The sequence below is a fragment of the Lonchura striata genome, chromosome 1 (genome assembly GCF_046129695.1).
Source record: "Lonchura striata isolate bLonStr1 chromosome 1, bLonStr1.mat, whole genome shotgun sequence".
In the NCBI taxonomy this organism is placed as follows: domain Eukaryota; kingdom Metazoa; phylum Chordata; class Aves; order Passeriformes; family Estrildidae; genus Lonchura; species Lonchura striata.
The window spans coordinates 99,060,274-99,072,576 of record NC_134603.1 but is presented as its reverse complement, the minus strand read 5'-3'; positions in this window follow the sequence as shown (position 1 = coordinate 99,072,576).

Genomic DNA, 12,303 nt, shown 5'->3' with positions numbered 1-12,303 from the left:
GTAGCTCTGTTCTCTGGAGAAGGGATGGCTGGGGTGAATCTCATCAAAGCTCACTACTTTAAAGGTGAATACAGAAAGGTCAGAGGCTCTTACTTCACAAGTCACATGGAGAAAGTGAGGGGCAACATGTACAAGTTGCACAAGAAATTTTATCTTGACAGAAGAAAGATATTTTTACAGTTGTTCACTGGAACAACATGTAATGTGATAAAGTTGCCCTCACTGGAAGTTTTCAAGGTGCAGTTGGACAGGATGTCAGATAATTTATTCTAGACTCCCTGTCCCACAAAAAGTTGGACTAGGTAATCTTTCAAGGTCCTGAGCTACTCTATGATTCTGTAATTCTTTTTGGATGAAATATATTAATTTTGTGATATAGAAACAAGACACCAACAGTTAATTTTTCAACTATTTAATAAACCATGAAATTTGTCATATTTAGAATATAGTTTGAGGATAAGATTATCATTGATTGAAAAGACAATGACATTTCTGAATTACTCATCTGGATAAGTCATATTCTTAAATTTATTTCAATTTATTTATTTACTTATGTCAAGAAGAGATGTTCTTGCTTCTTTCCTTGGGCAAAATTCTGCTCGATATTCAGTATCCTTGAACAGTACCTAGAATTTTCAATTCTTATCAAGGAGGTTGAGTGTGCTCTTCATTTCACAGGATGTTATCTGAATTAGTGGTATTCCTTCTTAGTTTTCACTCCCTCTTTTTCCTCAAAATAACAATTTTTTTAATGGAGTCAGATTAAGGCACATCAGTCAATTGTACAAGTCATACAAAATGAAAATTGTATTCAGTAGCAGAGTTAATCATTCACAAAAGTGTTGTTTGTTTTGTTTTTTTTCCCTACAACTACTCCAGGTCAGCATTTCACAGTAACTGCATAATAAAATTGTACCTGAGAAACAGATTTTGTAGCTGAAAATTTATGATGAATACAGATAATTTTAGAGATATTCATAGAAAAATTCTCAGTTGCTATGTAACAGACATTATCCTAATCTCAGCACATTTAGATGGCTCATCGCTGACACAAAAATATAACTGATATTATAGAAGTTCAGTACTTTGGAAATAGTACACAGTGCTACTTTTCAGTGCCAGATGCATAAAAAATAATATATTGCTGCAATGTTTTTGGGAAAATATACTTTTTTCTGAACAATAACCAGACCTGGATGAAAGAGGATCTGTTACAGCTATGCTAAAAATTCCTTTATTAAAAACATCAATTCTTATAAAGCTGAAAGAAGCGAGTTGCTACTTGATGAGTAACATATTTTGTAACTTTAAGAATTCAGAGAGTTTGTGGTCCAAAATCTGCAAACTTTTAATCTTGACAATCTTGTTTTTAAAATAAAAAAGAAAAAAACAAAAAAATAAAATATATTCATATATTTGATGGTCATGCCCATGTTTCCTGAATTTGAATATCAAGGTTTTGAATGATACCATAAAATTGGTACTTACATTGATATTAGCTAATAATGAGCTCTACTTTAAGGTGAAAATCTGAGGAGTAGAGAAAGCATTAGGTATGCCATTATGTTAAACAACAAGCCTCTGTGAAAAATGCCAAGGGGTGTCAGGATCTCTGCTAAAGTGTTTCATATAAATAAACAGGGCTGATCCTCTCAGTGTGATATCAGTGTGATCATGTCCATTTCTGTAGCTTTCACTGAGTGCAATGCTAGGAAATAAGCATACTGAATTTTGTGTAATGTGCATAAGGTTTTTGTTTTTAAAACTCCATGTTTCAATATGAACTCATAACACATTCTAATTATTTTGTTTTTCTCTTTGTGAATTGCGTGCAAGGGAATGGGTCCAACCTACATAAGTTTTTACCCTCTAAGGTTCCATGCACCTTTGCCATAATTCAGCAAAGAAATTTCTAGCACTGAAACTTCAGAACTCCTGAAAACAACTTCTAAAGTCACAGGTGGCCTGTGTACGTAGTCTTCAGAGGATGATGATGATTAGTACGAGTTAGGATGCAAGGACAGAGAAAGAGAAACTGAGCAGAGTTTTATTGTATTTTAGATTGCCACTGGGTTAGCTTTTGGTATGAAGCTATTCTTCCCCTTCATTGAAACTATTGTACTCTATTCAGAGAACAGAATATGGCATAAGAAAAATCAGCTAGCATATAAGCAGTTTTCAGTTTTAGAAACCAAAATTAATGTCTTTAATGGGAAGGAACTATGAAATTTTAGGAATCAATGGAACCTCTAAATTTTGCTGGACTGAAATCAAATTTCAGGGAAAAGTTTACCCTACAAGGATACAGTTCCCAGTACTAAAATTCATTTTAACTTGTTCTGTTCTGCTTACAGAGTTTGTCTGGGGTTTCCTTACTTAAACAGTTTGTCTACTATTGAATGTATTATTTTGTGTTCCATTAAAATGTAGTCTTAGAGACCAGACTTTTTTGCTTAGCGTGCCCCCTTAAAAAAAAAAAAAAAAAAAAAAGTGAAAAAAAAAAAAAGATTAAGCAGTTCCAAAGCTCTAGATATTGCTGGTACATAATGAGGTAAAGCTTGAGCTATTGTACTCAAATTGTACTGAATGGAGACTAGAAATTATAAAATACCAAACCAAAACACCCCAAAATAAAAACAAAAAAAAAAAAAAAGCCCAAACAAACAAACTAAAAAAAATACAAAAACAAACCAAACAAAAAAAAAACACACCTTCAAATCTTTATTAATTTATTCCAATGAAAAAGCCCATAAAATAATTTCTTAACATGAACTCATTTAGAATGTCAAAATTGATTATAAAATGTGCTTTCATCAGCATAATAAGTGTATTCCCTCAAATGTCCTTGGAATTTGTATGTACTGTGAACTGCATGTGCCACATTTCTTTCTCTGGTGTCTCTTAGGATTTGAAAATAGAAATTAATTGAAACTTACACACAACATTTTCTGTTGAGATACTCAATAAGCCTGAGTAGCATGATGGGTTTGCATTTTTCTAAAGTTGTCCATTAAATAACTCAATTTGATTTGAGCACAGTGTATTTTTTATAGCAAATCATAATTTCTCTCCTTGACTATATAACCTTACTACATTAAGAGACTCTGCTTTGTGTAATTCAATTCTCTCTCTGCCTCTAGTAAGAGGACATCTGGAATACATGAATGTATGCTGATGTCAGGGTCCATAAACATAGAAAGTTACACAGTTTACAGATTTATCTCTAGGGAAACTGACAACTTTATATATCTGAGGAATTTCTATGCTGTTAAAAGATAGACAAAGAGCTTTTTTAAAAAAAGTTAAAATTTCCTATCTTAGGCAATTTGTTACTTGATTAACTTAAAGAAAAATTAGTGTCATGAAAGAGCAGATTAATCAATGATCAAAATATAACACGGTTTCAAAACTAGAACCTTGATTAGGTATTTTTATGCCATTTATCATGGATAAGACATTGGTTGGTTTAATATCATAATTCATTTGATTCACAGTATTATATAAAACATGTTAATGTCATACTACATGCTGGCTTAAGGATGCACGTGTTCATGTTAATATACTCATCAGCATATTTGCTAACTTTAGGCCTTGTTTCCGTAACAATCTGGTATTTGCCCTATTTCTGCAAATGTTCAGGACTGTGGCTTTTCATTATTGGAAATGAGGCAAACAGTTTGTCCTGTTAGCTGTTTCTCTTCAACAGGGTGGTCACTTCTGGACCGCCAGTTCTGGCAGAATTATCTGCCTGTCTCCTTCTAGAGGGATATCCTTGAATATGATGTTGTTTTAGAACACCATGAGCAATTGCTAACATGAAGGACAGTGTGAAAGAATAAATGTACCAGCATAATGAGGGGCTTCCATCTAAAATTATTTCTTCCACCTCCTTAATAATAATAGTTAGAAGTTGTCTGCAGTCTAGCTTCTGAAAATAGCTATGTGATTTTGCTTATTTTAATGGGACTGTTGAAATGATGTATTTTTGAAAGGGAATAATAACACAGTCTGGGCTTAGGCAGAGTGATATGCATTAAAATATCATTTGTCACAGAAGACTGTTACATCACACTTCAAAAAAGCTGATATGTGGCATTTATGATGCAGCAAGTTTGAGCATCTCAAGGATCCAAGCCTCACAAGGCTTGAAAGATGTTTTATGTAAAAACAGTGCCTCAGAACATAGACTTAGGCTCTTCCTAGGCTTGTTCAATAGAGGGCTGCTTTTGGGAGCTACTAAATCTCTTTTGCCCTCTGTCTTTGGCCAATTAATTCTTATGTGCTTCAATTTTTGTTATATTATAGGAGATTTCTGGATTTCAGGCGGGTTTGGTTTAGATATGTTGCCTAATTTTATTTTCTTTTCACTTCATTTTGAGGGAAAATACTCACTTTGTTACATGTTTAAGAAGAATTGGTTTCCTTTTAGATTTGCCAATCAAATTTTAGTTAAGATCTGACAAAGTTGATATCTCTCTAGGAAAACAACAACAAACAGTGTCATTTTTTGCTATGTTCTGTCTTCAAGAGGTCTTGAATGTTACTGCTTTAGAAAATGTAAATTTTCTCTAAAAGCTTTAGAACACATAAATGAAGCAAGGCATCAAGTCACCAATTCACTGGAACAGGTATTTTTTTTCTCTTCAGCAGTGTTCTTAACAACTCTGGAAATAATGTTTAATACATAAAATTGTGACATGCAAATTCTATGCTTCTATCTCAGAGAAAGGCAGATCATTTCATAAATATTAAAAACTAAATGAGTGCATCTAGTTAAAACTAAACTGAACAAAGACATAAGCCTATCCTTGAAAGAGAGGTAAAAATGCAGTATTGCAAGAAATATATGTTGTATCAATAAATTTTCTCTTGTAATCTTGACTTTACTGCAGTGTACAGTTTACCTGAAAATCAGTCTGTTTGGCATTTTTATTACTGTTGTGCAAATGGAAAGAGAGTAAATGAACCATTTTCTGCCTTTACTTTCTGTGTAGAGTAATGTTTCATTTTTCCATTTGGCTGTTTTTGTTGTTTTGGGTTTTTTAATCACACAGATGCTTACCCCTTTGTATATTTGAAACTGTGAGTATTAGTTATGGCAGATTTCTGTTCTACATACATGGGAACTTTCCTACTATAGTACAAAAACTACAACAATTTGAGCTGATGTAAATAAAATTTGATTTAAAACCTTACTGAACACACTGTAATGAAACACCCCATGGCAATTCAGGAGTGTTGAGTAACAGAATGTGTATACCTGGTAGAAGGCATAAATAATTGCTATATTGCCCATCCTTTCCCTTGCAACTCTTTGGACAGAAGATTAAGAGATCTGAAAAGAAAAAAGAAAAGGAAAAAAAATGCCTGCACATAATATAATTAAGCTCTTTTTTGTACACGTTTAATGTTAAAGCAGCATCTATATTTAGTTATTGTGATCTATTTTAGGAGGAATTATGTTTAAATGGGTTTTTTGTGAACATGAAATAATAATGTATCCCTTGTGCACCATGTCTGAAGTAGACAGAAAGCTTAATGGGGTGTGGTAAAATTGTTCAAATCCAGCTGGACAAACTAAATGAATATTTTTCCTTCTGGACATATTAAGAGAAATAAGCTAATAATATTTATCCTTTAATGTAGAAGAAAATTGTAAGCTGATAGAGTTTTGTTCACAGAAAGTGTTTGTATTGAAATACAAGTATTTTTGCCTCAGAAACCTTTGCTTGATTTCATAAACTGGGTACTCTGAAAGAAATAATCTTTTTTGTTTATACTGACATATGTCTTCATAATTTTAACTCTTGTCTCCATATTTATGGAATTTAAAATAAAATATTTTAAAGCAAATTAGAAAGCAAATAGACTTTCTTCTCTCTGCCTCTATCAAGAATGACTTACACCTTTACTAAATGATAAAATTTAAACTAAATTGAAATCCTGTACATTAAAAAAGATATTTTGCAAGGCTCAGTCCATGTATTTGAAGAAGGAATCTCTTAAGCCAGGTGCAAGAGAAGAAATAAATTTTCTAGTGGTCAAGAAAAAGCTACAGGTAGTCAAGTCAGATTACAAGAAAGAGCAATTACTTGATGCATAACCAATACAGTTAAATTTCATGCCTGAATAAGGGACTTAGCTGAACATGAACTATGAAAATGTTTTTAAAATGTTTTCTCTTTGAGTTTTTTCTAATTTTCTATAAGATATCTTCTGTTTATTTCATAGAATCTGCATTTATATACATTTCCTTTGCATAAGGAAAACTGCTAATTCATACTCAGAAAAAAGCAGGTGGTCATTTGTGACTGGCATTAATACCTGCAGTAGGTGTACTACAAATAATGCAAAAATGTCCAGAACACCATTTGGCATGTAGCTTCCTGTAGTTAACAGGTAAACAGTGCAATACTCGATGCTGACAAATAATAACACAGGGTTTGCTAAATCTAGCTCAAGTTAATGAGTTGCTCCACACATGACATGCATGCAGTAATGGCAAAAATCTCTGTAACGAATGGTGGAAGCTAATGGCCGGGAAAATAAGTATGTATCTTTATTCAGAGTGGCATTATGGTTTCTCACAGAAGTCAAGGACTGACTCCTGTTTTAGCTTTGATAATCATACCCTCCCCCTCTTCCTCTCCCCTTCATGCTCATTGTGAAGTGTTTTTCAAACATGTCAAGAACAGTACATTTGGCTGTACAGGTGTTACTGTTCTCAGGATGAAACTAATTTCTATTCAAAACACAAATTCAGTTCAGTGTCGGCCTATTGTTGATGAGATATTCTGGGAACAGTTATTTGTGGTAATATCAATTACTTTTAATTAATTCAATTGTATTTAGGTCCAGTATACACCTGAACATAATATACCTGGGAATTAATTTTAAGCTGCTTCACTTTCCTCAAAATATCCTCTCCCATCTTTGAATCTTTCCAGATGGTTAGGAGCTGAGTAGTAAATCAACAGAGATAAGACCTAAGGGAAACATAATCTGCCTGGCTAATCTGATAGGCTTGACAAGATACAAGATATTGTCAGTTGTCATCCTACAGAGGCGACAGAACATTTTATAGGGAGGAGAGTGTGTGTGTATCTATGTTTTTGGTTTTAATTTATTTGTTTTTATTTTCATACATGTTTTTAATTATAAAAAATAACCTAAAATTTAAACCACAGAAACATTTGTGGCAGGATCACACCATTCCTCTTGTCCTGTTTCCTGTGCAGCATAGCAGTCCAATATGCTTTGCCACAGGGATTCAGAGAAGACTGTGTGTGAGATATATTTCTGTATGCAAGCAGGCAGACCAGCAGGATGAGCTGGCATTATTTTCACTTTTCTCTTTTGCCTCAGGACACCTTGTTCTGATAGATCCAGCCTGGAAACACAGCCTGCCATGTGCCCTGGGAGCAGCAGCAGTGGGAGGAGCCCTCTCCCAGCTTGAGCCAGAGGTAAAGCAGCTCTGCAGTAGCTGTGACAAGTCACCATGCAGGTATCACCAGGAGTGATGCTTAGGGGCTGTTCCTAGGCATGAGAGGAGCAACATATCTGCCCAGTCTATCTGGTTACAAGCACCAGCCTGAATGGAGTTCTGATTTATTTGTCCCTACTGACAATTATGTAGAGGAGGACGTGTCCCTGCACTCACTTGGTTCGGGAACTGTCTGCAGTCACTGCAGGATGCTTCCAGAGTAGCTCTGTGAACTACCTCCACCCTGTTTTCTATGGAGAAAGAGCCATAATGTGCTCCACTCTTGCACCTCCCACATCAAACATATCTAAACTCTATTCTGGTCCTCTTTTCTTCCAAATAATGTGTTCTTGGTTTGTTTTAACTTACGTCAAGGTCTGATATGTGTTGTTATGACATTGATCCTGTTCTGCTGGAGCTTTGAAAAATTAGAAGTTCAAGGCAATTGAGGAAAATATTGAATACAGTTCCAATTCTTCAGGTCTTTGGGAATTAGCAGTGTAACAAATACAGAAATCATATATTTGTTAAAGCTTTTCCATGCAGATGTTAAAGTAAAGCTGCTGGAGGACATTCTTCAATAGCTATTGTTAAATCTTAAGAGTCAACAGAGTGAATATACTCCCTAAATATTGCTACTGTTACCCAACAATGCTGTGGAAGATATGGCAAGAAGTTAGATTTCCTGATTCTTAGTCCAATGTTGTATGTATCAAAATTCCCTAAAACAAACAACTCACATCCTGATGTATTGGATCCATGAAACTTCTTGAAGAACAGCATCTTTCATAAATAGTATCTTTAATTCTATTTCACATATCTGCTGCTATCAGTGTTGTACTTAATCATGTCAAAGTTGCAGAATATTTTGGTTTTGTATTCTTCATTTCTGTATCTAGACATGCTACATTGCATTGCATTTTATATTAAGAAGATTTACTATGACAAGGCTCCTTAAGTAGCAATTAAGCATAGTCCTGTGTATCATAAATATGAACTGAAAAGTCAGAAGAGTGGCTTGTCACAACAAAAACATGTACATGAACTTGCCAAACAACCAGTCTGGCTAGGAGAAGATAGACCCTTTAAAACATTTTTCTATCTGTTGTTTCACAAGCATTTAAAATTCAGTTTCAGAAATGACCTGTGATCTAGCTCAATCACCATCATTTCTGGCCATCAAAAGGAATGGTGATTATGATGAAAATTTTGAATAAGAAATTATAAATTAACATTATTCATAATGATCCCACTTAAACATACCCCACTGTCTCAACATGTGTCTGGCCATAGGCAGTGCTTAGAAGTTCCAAATAAAAGCATTAAGAGAGAATTTTTTTCCTTTTTTTAATGAAGCAAATAGATGAAGGCAGCCATGAAGCTTCATCAGACGTGTACCTATTACCATCAACAACACATAGACATGAATTTTCACTAAATGTGTGAATAGGCCCTTCATGAGTCCTTCAAACAGAAAAGTAAATACAGCACCTAACCGCATTTACAGTTTAGCAAATAGGCTTTCATGAATGAAAAATCAAAATAATTACATGCTTGAGTTTGAGAGCAAGCAAAATAATTGAACCTGTTCATTTTTGTTCTTGTTTGATTGTGTTTTGCATTCATATTACTTTTCTCACTTTAACAGTCTTTTATTCTGTGCAGAAAATAAGTCATCGTTTACTCCTGGTTGCCCTGAAATATTTCTTCTCTCTGCCCACTTCTGTCTGTAGGGCTGGATCTTCATGGCTTCATTTAGTCACCAGCCATGAATGTTTACAGTGGCTATTAGTGCACTTCAGACACACAATAAAAAGATTATAGATTTCATTTGCTCTTAAAAATAGTGTTATGCACCATAAGAATAAAACAGTGTTATGCCCCAAAAAATAGTGTTAAAAATAGTGTTATGCCCCAAAGAGTAAAATCTTTGCTATGTCAATTCATCTCTCCTTATGCTATCCATAATAGTTTATAGCTACAATAACTTTGCTTTCACCTGGTGAAAAGACCTGCTGGGAGAACAGGATTTTGCAATGAAACTATATACAAAAATATAAATAATTTACATTTTTCAATTCAGGGGAAAAAAACCAAAACCGACAACACCAAAAAAAACCGACAAACAAACAAAAAACCAACAACCAACCAACTAAACAACAAAAAAAAAAAAACCCCAAAACACATAAACAAACAAAAATACCAAAAATAACTCCCAAAACCAGACCAAAAAAACAAAACCCAACAAACCAAAAAAACACCACATGAAAATCAACCAAACAAAAACCCCATGAAAACAAACAAACAAAGGAAAAAAAAAACAAATAAAAACCCCCAAAAAACCAAGACATCTTTCCTCATCCCCCTATAAAACTTATCCCCCCAAAAAAAATCAAAACCTCCACAAACCCTGACCAATCTAGGTATGTTATAATAGGCAACTTTTTACTGTTGTGGTTTCACAATGGCCCAACACCAGGTACCAAGAGAGTCCCTCGCTCATGTTCCCCTGACACAGCTGGGTAGAGGAGAGGAAAAAACCCCAAAAAACTGAAGGGTTTATGAGTTGAAATAAGGACTGGGAGAAAACACTTCAAGGGCAGAATAGGCTCAAAGCTGCAAAGTGAATTTATTAGTAACAGAATCAGAGGAGGATAATGAGAAGTAAAATAAGCCCTTAAAACACCTTTTTCCCCCAAGTCCCTCTCTCCTTCTCTCTGGCAGTGCAGGGCATGGGGGTTTGGTCAGTTCATCACCTGCGGTTTTCTTCCATTTCCCCAGGAGAGGAGTCCTTCCCCTGTGACACTGTAGGGTCCTTCCCAAGGGAGATGGGTCTGTGAACTTTCCCAACGTAAGTCCCTTCCACAGGCACAGAGTCCTCCCAAAACTGCTGTGGTGTGCCTCTCTTTTCCATGGGGTGCAGTCCTCCAAGGCCAGGCTGCTCCAGCCTGGAAGCAGGCCCCCTCTCTCCATTGGGTCTCTCACTGGATCACAACCTCATCCAAGCATCCACTGCTCTGGCATGGGCACCCCTCCCATGGGCTGTGGGTGGATCTCTGCATCCCCTGTGGATCCCCACGGGCTGTGGGTGGATCTCTACATACCTCTTGAATCCTCAGGGGCTGCAGGGGCACAGCTGCTTCACCATGGTCTCACCATGACCTGCAGGGGAATCTCAGCTCTGGCACCTGGAACACCTCCTGCCCCTCTTCTGCACTGACCTTGGTGTCTGCATGTTGTTTCCCCTCACATGTTCTCACCTCCTCCTCTTCTCTGGTTAGAAAAACATTGTGTGCACTTTGTTTTGATTTTCTTCTTAAATTTGTTATCATAGAGGTGCTACCAACCTCATTAATTGGCCCAGCCTCGGCCAGCAGCATGTCCATCTTCAGAACCTTTGGCTCTCCTGAACATGGTAGAAGCTTCCAGCAGCTTCTCACAGGAGCCACCTCTGTGACCCCCCCACTACCAAAAACCAGGCTGTGAAAAGAACAATTCAACTGCAGATGGAAAAGCTTTTCCAGAGGAATTAAATTTGCAGTATGGACTCTAAAAGCTTAAAATAAAATAACTGGTTTCTGAAAAGAAAAAATCATTTTTATGAAGAATAATTCTGTCTGAAAAATCCTTTCTTCCCACCTTTTTTAGATCAGAAGTCTTGAAAACTCTACATACTTCAGCCTTGAAAAATCAAATGAAGATTTTAAACCCGTATTGTTTTTTTTACTCCTGGTTATCACTTCTTATCTGATTGCTTTGAACTAGTAAGATAATTTTATGTAAAGAACAGAGTTTACCAAATGTTTCAGGAATGTAAGAAACCCTTCATAAAGGACAGACACCTGTAACAGCAAGAGCTATTAAGAAAGCAAAAGGACATCTAATATGAATGATGAAAATGCCTTCAGTCCCATGAGCAGCAGGAAGGTGCTTACAAGGACTACACTGAAAATATGCTATTGACTCCCAGTAGACAATAGAGTCACAAGGGAAATGTAATGTAACTAACTTACCTGGACTTCAGAAAATTACCTGATATGGATTCTCATGGGGCATTTTTTTTTTTTAAATTAGGGATTAGAAAATGATTTCTGAAATACAGAAGTAGCTAGGGGGTCAGATTTCAGTGAAAGGACAGCTGGATGGCTGACAGGAGGTGACCAGGACAGTTTTTTTTAATTTTAAGGCTTGATAATTATAATTTTTAGTATTTTTATTATTGTTCATGGCACAGAAAAAAGAATCAGACTAATAAAATGTGCTGACAACATAATGCTCTAGTGTCCTTTCCAGTGGAAAAGGGGATGAAAAAACCACAAAGACAGAAGACCTTGAAGATTGAAGCAATATAGATGGGGTGAGGGTCAGAGAATAATAGAATCCTTTAGGTTAGAAACGACCTTTAAGACCATCGAGTCCAACCATTAACCCAGCACTGCCAAATCTAGCAAAATTCAATAGTATTATGTGGAAAGTTGTGCACATGTAGACAAACAAGAAACATTGCTAAGCTCATCAATTACAAGTGTTGATGAATGAGGAAAACCCATGAAAAATCCTTAGCAGTAGGAAAATTATAAATCTGAAATATTACAATTTTTATTATATATTTAAACTATATATATATGTGTTTACTTTGCATATATAATTTATGTATGAATATATATATGTAAAACTATACACAGTAGTGAATCAGGTGTCATGTTTCAAGCCTAACAGAAAAGTATTTCTGCCATTGTTCAAGATAGTGTTAAAATTAATATGAACTGGTGCATATATCCAGAATCCAAATTGCTGTGGACTGACACATTATCTGTAGC